Source organism: Trichomycterus rosablanca, chromosome 16 (genome assembly GCF_030014385.1).
Source record: "Trichomycterus rosablanca isolate fTriRos1 chromosome 16, fTriRos1.hap1, whole genome shotgun sequence".
NCBI classification, from domain to species: Eukaryota; Metazoa; Chordata; class Actinopteri; order Siluriformes; family Trichomycteridae; genus Trichomycterus; species Trichomycterus rosablanca.
Genome location: NC_086003.1, coordinates 397,322 through 412,108, shown reverse-complemented (window position 1 = coordinate 412,108; position 14,787 = coordinate 397,322). Strand labels below are relative to the sequence as shown.

General features: G+C 44.6%; 1 long non-coding RNA gene across 1 annotated transcript; it reads right to left on the bottom strand.

The window, feature by feature from the left end:
- Window positions 1–12,597: 12,597 nt before the first annotated feature.
- LOC134330579 (uncharacterized) lies at window positions 12,598–14,225 on the bottom strand. Its single transcript, XR_010015019.1, has 2 exons — window positions 13,905–14,225; window positions 12,598–13,642 (listed from the first exon to the last, which is right to left on the bottom strand). It is a non-coding gene; the product is annotated as an uncharacterized LOC134330579 (long non-coding RNA).
- Window positions 14,226–14,787: the final 562 nt, after the last annotated feature.

Here is a 14,787-nt window from a genome sequence, read left to right as displayed (position 1 = left end):
AGGACCAGGGGGCGCTCAGGTGGTGCAGCGGTAAAGATCTGGGGATCCAGGGATTGAACTTCAGCGGTGCTATCGGCCGGTCGGGCGTCTGCATGGACATGATTGCTGAAACAGCCGAATCTTGATTAGGAACATTTGCTGTGTCAGTGCGCTCTCTCTCAGTGCAGGACCCAAGCCTGGATAGAAATAGGGGGTTGTGTCAGGAAGGGCATCCGGGGCAAAAACTGTACCAAGGTTTGGTATGAGGACCAGATCCATCATGGCGACACCTACATACAGGAGCAGCCAAAAAAAGGATTTATTAATTACTTGTTATTTCTGTTCCACATCTGCATGTATAATAAATAAAGTTGTTCATTAGTGGTTAAGGTACTTGACTAGTAATCAGAAGGTTGCTGGTTCAAGCCCTACCACCGCCAGGTTGTCACCTTTGGGCTCCTCATTTGCTCAGACTGTACACTGTCTCAGTCCTGTGAGTCTCTGTGAGTAAAAGCGTCCGCTAAATGCCATAAATATAAATGTAAAACAGAAGATCTGATTCCGGGACGTTGGGAATAAATAAATAACGCGGGATTTGGACGTTTCCTTCGGTGTCTGTGATTTTACGGTGTATTTAGAGCTCTGCGTGGACTGAATGTGACGCTGTAGCGAGCCGCAGAGATCTAATAAACCATAATAAACCATAATAAACTATAATAAATAATAAAGACGACGTGACACGAGATGAAAAATCCCTAAACACGTTACAGAAGCGAATTCAGCCGCTCAGCCTCAGAATCAGCTGATGGAATATTTATCAGCAGTGAGCGGGAGTATCGGCGCGGTCGGCGGTTCCTCATCATTAACCACGCGGCTCTATAAACATCGACGGACTCTCGCCCTGAAAAATGATTATTCAGTAATAAATCTGATCCTTCAGGTTCATCTGAGCAGCTCAGCTCTGTTTTAAAAACGATGATTTTGTGTGTGTGTACTGATTCAGATGCTCCGAACTCGCTCTGCAGGCCGAGGAGAGCCTCACACTAGCACACACGTCCTCCTCCTCGGTGCCGAGTTCATACAGAGAGTCTCAGCAGGTACTTGCACCAAACACCTCAACTAAAAGCACCAGCTGAGCGGTGTAAAGCACCATGATTTAACAGCTTCTAATTCATGGTGAATGTGTTTGATTATGTTTGAAAATGCAGACACGCTGCCCCGGTCAGTGTCCACATACTTTTGCTCATGTAGTGCAGCGTGTAGGGTGTAATAACCCTCGGTATTATAACATCATTAATAAAGATGAACGAATGAATCGATCCCGTCGTTAATATTTATTTTCGTGACTGTGCTGATATTAATGAACTCCTGCCAGGCCGAGCCGTGATTATTAACAGAAGGTTATCAGAGGGCTGGTTAATCCACTGAACCGCGGCAGTGACGCGGCCGCACTTAACGCAGACGGAGGAACGACATTAACGAGCACTAATTAAGCACCGCTCATACGCCCTCATAAATCATTCAGCCGCCGCCGGTTCCTTCCCCCCCGTAATGAGGTCCATGTGTCGCTGCGTCAGGTTCTCTGACCTTCAAACTGACCTGATTTATTTCTCCAGTCTCCACCTCACGCCTGATCCACGGATTCATTCATCCAAATCCCCATAGTCACACTCCAAAATATTCTGGAAAGCTCTCCCAGAAGAGTAAAGACTGTTAAAGCTGAGAAGGTTGATGTGAAGGTCAGGTGTAATAAATCAATCATATAAAGGAAATGATCTATCATGATTCCAGCTTTGCAGCAATAGTTTAGGGAAGGTCCTGTCCTGTTCCAGCATGATCGAGCTCTATAAAGACGTGAAGAAAACCCCACTCAACAGCTCTGGGATGAACCAGAACACCGTTGGGCACAAATTCCCATACACAGACATACTTTAAGCTCACATTCAGGCATCTGAATACTTTGGTACTTGGAGGTTTTGGTGTAAATTGGGGTGGCATTAAGTGCCAAAACCTGAAGAGTACTTTCTGTGTAGTTTGGTATGTTCTCCTAAAAATGTCTTCCTCCCACCCTCCAAAAGCACAGACACAGTGTAGAAGGTGGATTGGCTGCCCTAAATCGCTTTGGTGTGGGAATGGATGTGATGGGGTGAGTGTGTGCTGCCCCGCCCAGTCTTTCCAGGATAGGCTCAGAATCCACCACAGCCCTGACCAGGTAAAATGGAGCATCTCCAGTACTGTATGTGTGTGTGTGTGGTTCCTGGTTCCTGTGATGAGGACCCTCAGGTGGTGCTTGAAGGTTCCTGGGAGGAAGTTGGAGAAGCTCTGAGTCAGCTGGAGCTTCAGAACATAACGAGGCACCAGATCATCACAGATCGGTTCCTCCAGCACGCGTCCCTCAGGAGAACCGAGTTCCCACAGGCTCTGGAACCGGTTCCTGCCAAACCTAATTGGTTCCTGCGTCTCTGATCTCACGCTGGGACGAAACGTGTGGAACCAGGAGGAGGTGTGGAGGCCAGCGAGATGTTTATTCAGCTTCTCAGGTGACGGGACTTCATCCAAATTTCATCAGTCGAACTGAGCCAAGTCCCAGAAGAGCAGGTCTCAGTGCCAGCTGGAACACCTGGAACACCTGGAACACCTGAACATCATGGTTTGTGGTACCTCGCTGCATGTGGAGCGCTCAGCTGTTTGGGTTTCAGATTTAAATATTTACACACCAACAATCATTAAACATACACGTTTATTATTATTGTTTTTAATTTTATTATTATTTATTATTATTATATTTAATTTTGTTATTATGATTCTTTTAGTCTTGACTAGGTTCTGACTCTTCTGGTTCTGACTCTTTTGTTTGGACTTTTCTGGTTCTGACTCTTTGGTTCAGTTAGAGATTCAGATTAATTTTTCCTCATTATACAGAAAGTGTCTGGGTTTTCTTTCTGAAATGTCAGGGTGGTGAGATGTTCCGTTTGGAAGGTTGGTTCTCCTGGAGAAGGTCAGAAGAGCTAATTGGGAGGAACTAATTGGCAGCTTAGTGCTGAGCCAAAACTTTTCACCGTGGTGCCCCTTCATCCAAAATAAATCATTTATTTTATTCCTTTATCTCCTTTAAAGTGAGAGGAAAACACGTCCGGAGTGAATCGTTCTGCTGCAAAACTGAACAGTGTGTGTGTGTGTGTGAGTGTGTGTGTGTGTGTGCTTGTGTGTGTGTTGTTCACTAGAGTGTAAAGTGAGCGACTTTACAGCATCATTAATATTTATAAACAATTATAAAACATTATTAACGTCACATCAGTCAGATTCTCCTCGAAACCACATCAGCTGAAACTCCACTGTTATCTAACGAGGACATTTCATCCTGCAGATCAGCTGAGTGTGTGTGTGAGTGTGAGTGTGTGTGTGTGTGTGTGTATGTGAGTGTGTGAGAGTGTGTATGTGAGTGTGTGTGTGTGTGTGTGTGTGTATGTGAGTGTTTGTATGTGAGTGTGTGTGAGTGTGTAATAGTGGAGAGGAGGTCTGATTAATCGTACGTTTCTCCTAATCGGGTTCATATGGAGACCCGTATTGCGCATGGATAGTCACGCACTGATCTCCATTATCCCTCGTCTCTGTGCAGGACCATCGATCAGCCAGCAGAGGGCGTAACTGCAGCACTTATAAGGAATCCCTATGAGACTGTGTAGCGCCTGGTCGGCTGATAGCAGAGCTGATAAAGTCTCCTGGTTTTTATATTAGTTCTGCAGGAGCTTTATCTAGTTTCACTACCCAGCAGTTCGTAGTCCAGGGTGTTCCTGCTTTGTGTGGAGTTTCCCAGTGGAACCGGACCCACCAGGACTCTGACCAGGGTAACAGAATGAAACTGAGTGAAGAAAATAAAAATCCTCAAACTTTTTTTTACTTCAGTAACATCGTGAGCCATGGAGAGCTCTCAGCGTGACGCCGTGATTAGCTGTCGTATCGTTCACGTTCCACTCGATTACTCACGGTAATTAATCCCCACAGTGCTGATCCCTCTTCTTTTACAGGTCAGAACAAGGACACGCATGCCAGCTTCCACACCCATCTCAGGAAACGTCCGATCCGTCAGGATGAGCCGGGGCGGGGCGGGGCGGGGCGGGGCGCGGTGGAGGGGGGTGATTTGTATGGATTTTATCCGAGCCGAGATCACCGTCAGCGTTTCTCAGGAGCTTCGATCAGGACCGGAACGACAAACAGCTTCGATTTATCGCTCACGACGTCCACGGAGCTCCGATCCATCAGAGGACGTGATGAACTTCAGCAGAGACAAAAACGAGTGAAGCGATCAGCATGACCAAAAGTATGTGGACGCCACTGCTAAATATTAAGTCGTGTAAAAATAAATGTCCCAGTGTGACTGAGCTCAGTGAGGTCCATGGTCATGGGGTGATTGGTTCGGTTTGGAGGAACCCTAGTGACCCGCACAAAGCCCTGACCTCCCTATCCAACAATTTCGGGATGAATTGGAATGTCTGCTGCAAGCCATTTCTTGCTTATATTGAAAGCATCATCGCTGTTAGTGTCGTAAACGTCAGCACAAAATAACTGACAGCTTTCCACTGCTGAGCTACTAGACACAATCCTAAGACGACCACGCTCAGTGCACCGGTGTAAAGCACATGATTGTCGGACCCTGGAGCCGCATTAATACTGACCTGATACGGTGAATCACATTTCAGCATCTGGTGGTCTGATCTAGGAATGACCACCACAGTGCCGACTGTATGGAAGTACGGTGGAGGTGGCATGAAGGTCCCGGGATATTTTTGGCAGTGGGTGAGCTTATCCCTACTCAACACCTCTGAGATGAATCGGAATGCAGACTGTAAGCCAGACCTCACTGCAATCAGTCTGAACTACAATCCCTGCAGTCGTGTTCCAGAGTCCTGGCTGGTACTCACGCTTTTGGATGTGATGTCCTTCATCTGTGTCCTCGTCGTTTCACGGCCTGGTGCGTGTTTACCAGTGTTGGACTGTGAATGCGCTCATGTTAGTTTATTTATTTATATAATAAATAAAAACGCCGTTTCGCTGGGGGGGGGGGGGGGTAAAGGATGGGGGGGGGGGGGCAATGTGGGTTTTCCGAAATCGTTGTTCTGCTCTGTTCATCTGAATTATTTCACTCTGATGTGGATGGAGGTGATGCCCCGGGAACGCTGCCGTAATTCCGACGCGGTTTGAAGTGTGACCCCCGACCTTCCCCTCTCCTCGTTTCAGGAGATGAATATGTTCTCCTCACCTGTTCTGCTTTATCAGATTAATAAGAGCTGGCGTTCCCCGGGGGGGACTGTCACACCGATTTAACACCCCAGAACCAACATCCCTAAATAAATAAATAAATAAATAAATAAATAAACCTCACACAGCGCTGAATAAATCAGCTCCACTCAGCTCAGATCCACCCCCATGGTATAACGATTATTTCATAAAAATAAATAAATACATAAAATCATAAACTTACAACATTTTAACCTTCATTAAAAATACCTGAACATTTTGAAAACATCTTCACATTGACCACATTGAGGCGAGGATCTAACCCAAGGTATATTCATGAGGAGGGTATACTCCCCTGACACCGACCCCTTCTTATCCCCCCGCACTTCGGTGGATCGGCGCGTGAGGTCGGTCTCGTGCACGGAGAGTCACGCGCTGATCTCCACGTTCCTCCACTTCTGTACAGGCACCTCGGGATACTAACCAGGGTCCTTACACGGCGTCCGAGACCCCGCCCAGTTTTTAGCGGCCAATTTTGTCTGCTGCACTGTCTGCACTGACGATCGTGCCCGCTAAGGGGCACCCAGCCAAGCTGAGATTTGGTCTTAGAGAGCGCAGAATATCCCGCTGTGCCTCTTGGGCGCCCCCTTGTGTACGTTTTTCTGCCGAACTTTATATTATTACTAGTGCAACTGGTGAATAAGCGCTGATCTGATTTCTACGATGTTTCTGATTACAGAAGCAGTAAAATGAGTTGTTATTATTATTTATTTTAGTTGGTTGTTGTTTGCCGAGCGGTTGGGCGCGGATACGCACCGCTACCCACCAGGATTGTAATTACAGCAGGATAAGCAGCGTCTGTCAGGTCTAATAGCCCAGCGTCTGATATCGGCGCTAAATGCTCCTGTCTTTAACGCTCGCTCCTCTCTGCCGGCTAATTAGTTCAGTTTGCTGCTGACGAGCGGGTAATAAGGGTTGCCAAAATGTGGACGGGTCTCTTTTTCTAATGGTGCCCGCTGTAACCGAAGCGCTGCCCGTTATTAATGAGCTCAGGAGTCTGAAAATAAAGAGTAGAGACGATTATAATTAATATTTAACACTGCGTTATTAAACCCAGTCAGCTGGAACCACCGAACATCAGAGTCCTGTTTAACTGGAACTAAAATAAACTACTTGATCAAAAGTATTGGGACGCCCCTTTCTGATTACTAAACTGGTGTTTCAGCCACGACTGCAGGGATTGTAGACGGAGATGAAGGACATCACATCCAAAAGTGTGAGTACCAGCCAGGATTCTGGAACACGACTTTAGTCCACTTTACCTGGACGTTAAAGTCGTTGGGTGGAGTGTTCACCCAGTTTAACGTCACATGGACTCTGCTAACATGCTAACTTTAAAGGTTCGGTGGCCGAGCCTGTTGGGCGGCGGCGGTGGCGTGTGTAAAATGAGCCGGTGGTTCGTTCACGGCCCCTGGTTCTACCTCAGACGTTCTCTCCTCAGAGTAATGAAGCAGAGGAGAGCGAGGGTAGGAACCACGGGAGCCGAGCTGCTTCCAATCAGGATCATTAAACCCCCAAATTAGAGCTGAATTTAGCACCAGCGCTGTGACGGATATAAAAATAAAACCATTCGGCGGAGGCTTAGTTCTCGTCCCAGGATGAAGAATGGGTGACAGATTCCGTCCCGCCACGTCCCGCCACGTCCCACCGAACGTCCTTCTAAACTCACCGCTCAGGAAATGAAGGACCGAGACTTTTCACCACACACCTCAGTCCTCAGACTCTCCTCATACACTATCAGGGTCTCCAGCAGAGGATGAGGAACTGGAGGAACTGGCTACGACTAAACTGAGAGAAAATGCAGAAATAAAAAGAACATCGATTATTCTCGTCTGGCTGAGACATATCCACGCACCCTAACAGCTCCAGAGCTGGTGTGGAACCTCAGGACCTGGGTTCCATCCTTGCCTCTGGTCAGTGTCTGTCAAGATGGCAGGTTTTTCCTAACCAGAAGAAACATCAGTGCTCATGGAACAGTCGTCTGGATGACCCCTGGAGCTTTGGGAATGGTGCTCTACAGACGGACCAATCAAAACTGGAACCTTCAGAACCTTCAGGGTTTCACGATCAAACATCAGAAAGGTGGTGTGATGGAATTCCACTCTAATGGAGAACCTTTTGAGAAGAACGTGAGGTCATCTATCCGTGAGCTGAACTGAGGTGTAACCGAGTTATGCAGCAGGTTTTGGTTTAGGACTGGAACCAAGTGGAGACGCCGTGACCCGTTGGGGAAAAGTCGAGCTCAGATTCTCCTCCAATCAAAACTGAAACCTTAAAGACACCAAGGGTTTCACTCTTGAACATCAGAAAGGTGGTGTGATGGAATTCAACTCTACTGGAGGTGCTTTGATGTGTCTGGACCTGGACCAGTTGTCGTTATTGAGGGAATCTTTTGAGAAGAACCTGAGGTCATCTGTATGTGAGCTGAAGCTGAGGTGTAACTGGGTTATGGGTTCAGGATTGGACCCCGGTGGAGATGCCATGACCCGATGAGACCTGCAGCTCAGTGTGGAACAGTGGAGCTCAGATTCTCCTCCAGAGTGGTGTGAAAGGTTTAGATGAGATTAGAGAGTTTTTTTGCGGGTTGTTGATGATGGTGGTGTGGGTGTGAATACTTTTTCTCACTGCTGTAGTCGTGTGGAAATGTTGTGATCATCACGTAAGCGCTGGAGACAGAGCAGGTCAGTATTGATCTCTGAAGATGCTGAGAGAATTTCCACCGCTGTTAAAAGCTTCATAAACACATTAGGTCTGTTTAAACTGATTTATTTACCCATCATGCATCTCACCGCAGTCTCCTGCTCCATCATCTCATTCCATCGCTCCATCAGAGAGGACCTGAAGCTGCAGAACATTCCATCACTAATAATCAGAGCTCTTGTTAGCATGAAGTCCAGCGTGTAACTGCTGGTCCTTTCATCCCTGAAACTCCTCCTGACACCGAGAGTCTCAGATGTTCCTTCTGCCCAGAACCTGATCTCCACCCATCCTTTCATCTCCAACACCACACTGTACCACCGGAGGATCTTCACTCGTCCTCCTTCCATCCAAACTCACTCCTTCATCCTCTCCATCACACACCGGGACACTTTTAGAAACTCTGAAGCTAAAACAGAGTGAAGAAACTAAAATCTCACGTCTCACATCATCTCCTATAGTCTTCATCTCATAACATCTCACACCATCTCATAACATCTCACACCATCTCCCATAGTCTCATATGATCTCACACCATCTCACATAGTCTCCATTTCATAACATCTCACATCATCTCATTTCATCTCCCTTCATTTCACATCTCACAATGTCTCACATCACCTTTCATAACATCTCACATCATCTCCTTTCATCTCACAACGTCTTACATCGTCTCTCATCGTCTCACATCATTATAGAATACAGAAGGAGCTCTCAGAACTTCCTGATGATGGTGTGCTTGTGTGTGTTGGAATCAAGTCCAAATAAATAAGAGCCTCATATTATCCAAGTACACTAGCAACACCCTAGTAACTGCCCTTAATCCTGAAATAACCGCCTAGCAGCACCTTAGCAACCATTTGGAAAACTCTGGCAACCTGGTAGCAACACTCTTAACCACTGAGGATACTACAGCAAGCTAGAATGTAGGATACTGTAGCAACACCCTAGCAACCACCTGGAACACTGCAGCAACCAGCTAGCAACCGCTTCTACATCACCAGCACAATCACTCTGCCTTTCATTTATACATTCCCACACACACACACACACTCCAAAGAAGAGCGGCTGTTGTTCTAGCTGAAGATTACACAGACGGAACTCACAGTCAGGTGTCCAGATACTTTTGACCATGAAGAGCTCAGGTCTAGAGTTTACATGACGGGTCTCCAGCGTGTTTTTCCTCCACGTCTCCAGTAGAACATCTTCACCTGCAGCACTTTAGATCATTCACACATTTCTTCAGCCCTGCAGGAGCTCAAATCAATAACGTGGTGAAGCACGAAACCAGCGGCGACGCCAACCGCCGTCCCCACGCGCCTTCTGGGACTGGAACCGAAACAACAACAAGAGTGTTAGTGTGTAGCGCTCACCACACACACACACACACACACACACACACACCACACACACACACACACACACACACACACACACACACACACACCACACACACACACCGCCCTACAAACTGAAAATAATCGCACACCATCGCCGGGGCTGAAGGTTCTTCTGTTCCTGAGACGTCTCCACTGTCCAGAAATATGTGGACGCCTGATCTCTTCTGGAATGGCTTTCTGTAAGATTTTTGAGTGTGTGTGGATCAGGAGACCTGACTCACAGTTGAGGTTCCAGTGCATCCCGAACATGTTTGATGAGGTTAAAGTCAGAGTTTTCTTCATGTGTTTATAGAGCTTGCTTCATGCACATACTAGAACAGGAAAGGACCTTCCCTTAGATGTTGCTACAAAGCTATAGGTCTGTTTAAACTGGAGAGCAGCGCAGTGCGCATTATATAAAGCACACATTTTCATTAACGTGTGTAGCTGAAACACCTGAACACTCAGCCGTGGTGTCCACATACTTCTGGCCGTGTAATGAAGCTCTGCTCTATAATCTCTTTACCCTCCGTACAGAAGAATTTGGAATTCTAAACAGCAGCTCGTGGACGGCGTGTCCTCTGTAAGCTAGCGGCGGTGTGGGATTAGCATTAGCGCAGGCACCTGCTGACTGGCTGAATTTAAACCAGCTGATCAGTATTCAGAACCCGCCGCTCCGGATTCATCAACATTCACACCACCTACCGGGGGTCCCAGAGCGGAACTGGACCAGGCCCACTGAGTCAGCGAGGACGGATTTAGGGGGTTTAGGGGGTTTAGGGGGACGCGGTCTCCTCCACAACTCCATCAAACACACGAGTGGCACCAGTTCAGAACCCAGAACCAGAACCAGAACCTTTAATCCACTTCTATAGTATTGATCTAAATGATTCACAGTTCTATAAAAGCTGGAACATTTTATAATTTAATAATAAAATAATAATATTAATAACATGAATTAATATTATAAATTCAATAATAATTACATATAATATAATAATAATAACAACAATTATAATTAATAATAATAACAACAACAATAATAATAATAATAATAACAAAACAACAACAATATTAATAATAATAAATAATAATATAATAATAATAATAAATATAATAATAATAATAATAATAATAACAATAATAACAACAACAATAATAATAATAATAATAATAATAATTAATAATAATAATAATAAATATAATAATAATAATAATGATAATAAATATAATAATAATAATAATAATAATAATAATAGTAATAATAATAATAATAGTAATAATAATAATAATAGTAATAATAATAATAATAGTAATAATAATAATAATAATAGTAATAATAATAATAATAGTAATAATAATAATAATAATAGTAATAATAATAATGGCCTGTAGTCTCTGTTGTCATGTTGATCGTTGATGATTTATAGCTGGTGGCGTGGCTCCAGTCTGGACATTATAGCTGCTCGTATCTCATCGTATCGCTGGATGTCAGACTGTAGAGGGGGTGATTTATCGCCCCTCCATCGCTGTCCATCATTCATCCCAAAAATCAACACGGTACCTGACAGTGGAGGACGACACGACCATTAACGCCGTCTGTCCGGGGATGGATGATGATACACGAGCTCGGGGTCCCAATTATCCTTCAGTTAGCATGTAAACGTAAATACTGAGCTACTGAAAATCTATAAATCACTCCATATAACAACCACACGTCTAGGGCGGGGGCAGATAAATCAACACCATGGAAAATCAACACCATTCTTATTCAGGTTGAGGCTGTCCGGCCCTCACCACACGGCGACAACTCTTCCACGTGAATAAAAAACATCCAGACGAACCACAAACATTCAAATTCCTAAAAAAAAAAAAAATTCACATTTCTACCAAAAGTATGTGGACACCACTGCTAACCATCTTGTTCAGGTCCACTGAACACGTGAGCGTCCCATCAGTCCATCAGCGCCTGACCTCACTGATGCTCTTTAGACTAAATGGGCATGAATTCCCCACAGACACACTCCAAAAAGATCATGTATTTGCAAAGTGGATTCAATTCCACTGCTAGTGAGGTTCAGTGCTAACGTTAAAGCTAATTTCACGCCTCAGGCGGTTGATCCGGGGCGCCGGTGTTCCGGCACGGTTACGTGTGGGTTATGGGGGTGTGATGGTGTGTGTGTGGGGGTGTGTGATGGAGTCGGGCGTGTTTTCGGGATGAATCGGTGTAAATATGAAGGTCAGACGGACGCGTCTGCTGTGAAGCTCGTCTGGGCTGAGACGGAGTTTCCACCTCGTTTAGCATCGTGTTCGGATAGCATGAACGCTAATCTGATGCCTTTCACTGTGGAGCTCGAGGACGCGTGTGGGCTGAAGATCTAACGCTCCTACAGACCAGGTGCAGCACACAACCAAAAGTATTTAGACACCTAAACAGGAGCTTGTTGGACGTCTCATTCTCAAACGTCTAAACGCTCTGAATCAGCTGTTCTTAACTTATTTTTATTCTTAGACCCTCCGTGTAAAAGAAAACATTCTTTAATCCTTGACCCGGGTTCTGATGTTATATTTACACTTTCAGTGAGGGTGATAAAAGGGTTTGTGTTCTTTCTCATGTTAAATTCAATGAATCCATGATAAAGGTGATCTTGGTATTTTCTGATGTTGGTTGATGTTTGTTTATTTCTGGTGAGCGGATGGTAGGAGCTTCCTCACTTTGGTCTGCTGGATCAGAATCATTCGTAGTCAGCGTCCGTTGACCTTTGCACTTTTGAGTCCATCCTTAAACACCCACCGTGGACTATATGTGGTTTACAATAGAGTTATGACATCACAAGATCTCCTGTATTCTATAAACACAGGAACAAGAAAAATCAACACTGTCCTGGATTATAAACACAACAATTACAATCACAGAAAATCGGCACCATCCACTTCACCCCGAGAGTTTCCAAATGGGGCGTCCAACAAGCTCTCGTTCATGCGTCCAAATACTTTTGGCCGTCCGCTGTAGCTCAGTTTTTGTTCCTGAGAAATTGGGGATGAGCTCCGTCCTGGGAAGCCTGCTGGGTAAAAGAGTCCTGACGCCCCACCGGGCTTCCTGTCACTGCGTGGGTTTGTCAAAGCGGACGAACGAACGGTGCTTCCCCTCCGACACCCTTGGCTATTTGGTTTAAATAAATGCATATAAAACGTTCAAAACACACATTAACACTAATGCTAAAAAAAGAGAAACAGACGCAGGTTTTTTAATGATTCCATTGCTTTATTTGAGTGTTTGTAGATTTTATAGGTGCTTCAGATTAAAAGTCCTGTGACGTGATCCAGGATTAAAATCAGAGAAAAATACAGAATAAAAGTCCTTCTGTTTGTTTTTGAGTCCCAGGTTCAATTATACGCTCCGTAGTTCGTTCTGCAGTCATGTTTATACATCATGCGGTGGAACTGAGGGGGGTCGGAACTGTACAATCCCACACCATCCCATGTACACACCATATACACACCATCCCGTATACATGATAAAATGATTACAAAGTTCATTCAGTTCAGGAGTCCAGGGCTGGAAATAAATAAAATATTCTACATGTGGATGAACCCTTGACTTTGTGGCTGGAGGGAATTCGGCTGATACCAGAGATCATGATCGAGGGTTTGAGGATGCACAATTCCTCTACAGACCTCAGATCAAAATCAGCCGTCATTTATCACAACATCATCTCTGTCAGTTACCATTAAATAGTAAAAAGCACAAACATAAACATCATGAAGAACCTGATGCAGCGTCCTGACTGCACATCGTGTTTAGCAGCTTCGTTTTATGCTCGATTTATCCTCCTAAGACCCGAGCTTTGATCTTTTATGCATTTTCATCTTGTTTTTATGTTATTTATTGTCTGGTATCACTAGATGGCCGACAGAAGCGTCTACTAATGAGGACAACAGGTCTAAGTTAGGCAGAACAAGGTACGGTGACGTCCCCATATGTGACCGCAGGGTCTTAAAAGGTTAAAGCTGATTTATTCGTGCTTCGATTTGCTTCGATCTGCAAAGTTATTCACACTGGATCTTTTTTGTTGTTAAAATCACATCACGTCGTTTTATCCAAACATTTATCTCTCTGTTTTCATGTGAGCATTCCTGCATGGAGCTAGCTAGCTGCATATAGTGGCAGGGCTGCAAACATTAAAGTCCCGGTCAATGGAAATGTAGAAGTGCAGTCCAGTCCAGATTCTCCTGAGTGATGGAGTAATTTAAAGTGGCACCCAGGTCGGCCACGCCCTTGTTTCCTCCTCAAAGAGATGAAAATCCATCTTAAATTTTTATAAACAATATATTTTTTATGTTGAGTCCATAAATATCAACAGAATTCTGTTAAATAATTCGATTATTTTAGGCCTGTAAAGGTGCATGCATATAATAATAATAATAATAATAATAATAATAATAATAATAATAATATAAATCACTAGATTATACAGTTCGGATGGATTTACAGATGATTTTTTGAATAAATACGATGATTTTACAAACAGCAGAATGATGAAACCTCACTCTTGTCTTTGTGCGGCGCTGAAACGACACACCTCAGCCTCTCATCGACAACGTGCAGGAGCGCCAGCGTTAATCAACGTCCAACGTGAGCCCAGCTTTGTGCTGTACAGACCGCGTCAACGTCTCAGGGGATTCTGGGTAATCTAGTCATGCAATCCGCGGTTCAGTCCGTCCCTGATGTGCTATGAGCGCCTGCTTCACCTCTCCCAAAACGATGCTACAGCTTTTGCTTCGTATGCAACACACGACCGTCGAGGAGAAATAAATAAATTAAAGCACAATAAAAGTGACAGAAGCTGCTGATTGGTTAGCAGATGAGATACAAACGTAAACAACAACAATAATAATAAATAAATAAATAAATACAGTTATATCAGAGTCGACCGACTCAGTAACATCAGTTATAAATAAACACTGAGATTTTATTTGATCATTATTTTCTCTTGTTGCAGCATTAAATAATATTTTTCTGCTCGTGTCCATTTTATTGTCGGAACTTTCAGTGATTTTATTATTTTATTTTTGATTCTGTCAGATTATTTGTGATTTATTTAATTCACGTCCTGCAGATTCTGAATAGTCTGATCTCAGATTCTGACTGAGCCACACACCGCCCCCGTGCAGAAACCTCGACCGGCCAGCAGAGGCCGCCCTTACACCCTCGCCCCTCCCCCTACAGACACGCAGCCAATCGTGCGTCTGTGCAGGCGCCCGTCCGGCTGATAGCAGAGCTGAGAGCAGAACCGTCAGTCATTTTAAATACAGTAGAAATGCTTGTTTATATATAATAGAGCTAATTTACTGATAATTCTACACATGTACGTTCCATGAACAAACCATACGCCATCAGTCTAATCAATTAAACAGTCTGATCAATCAGCTT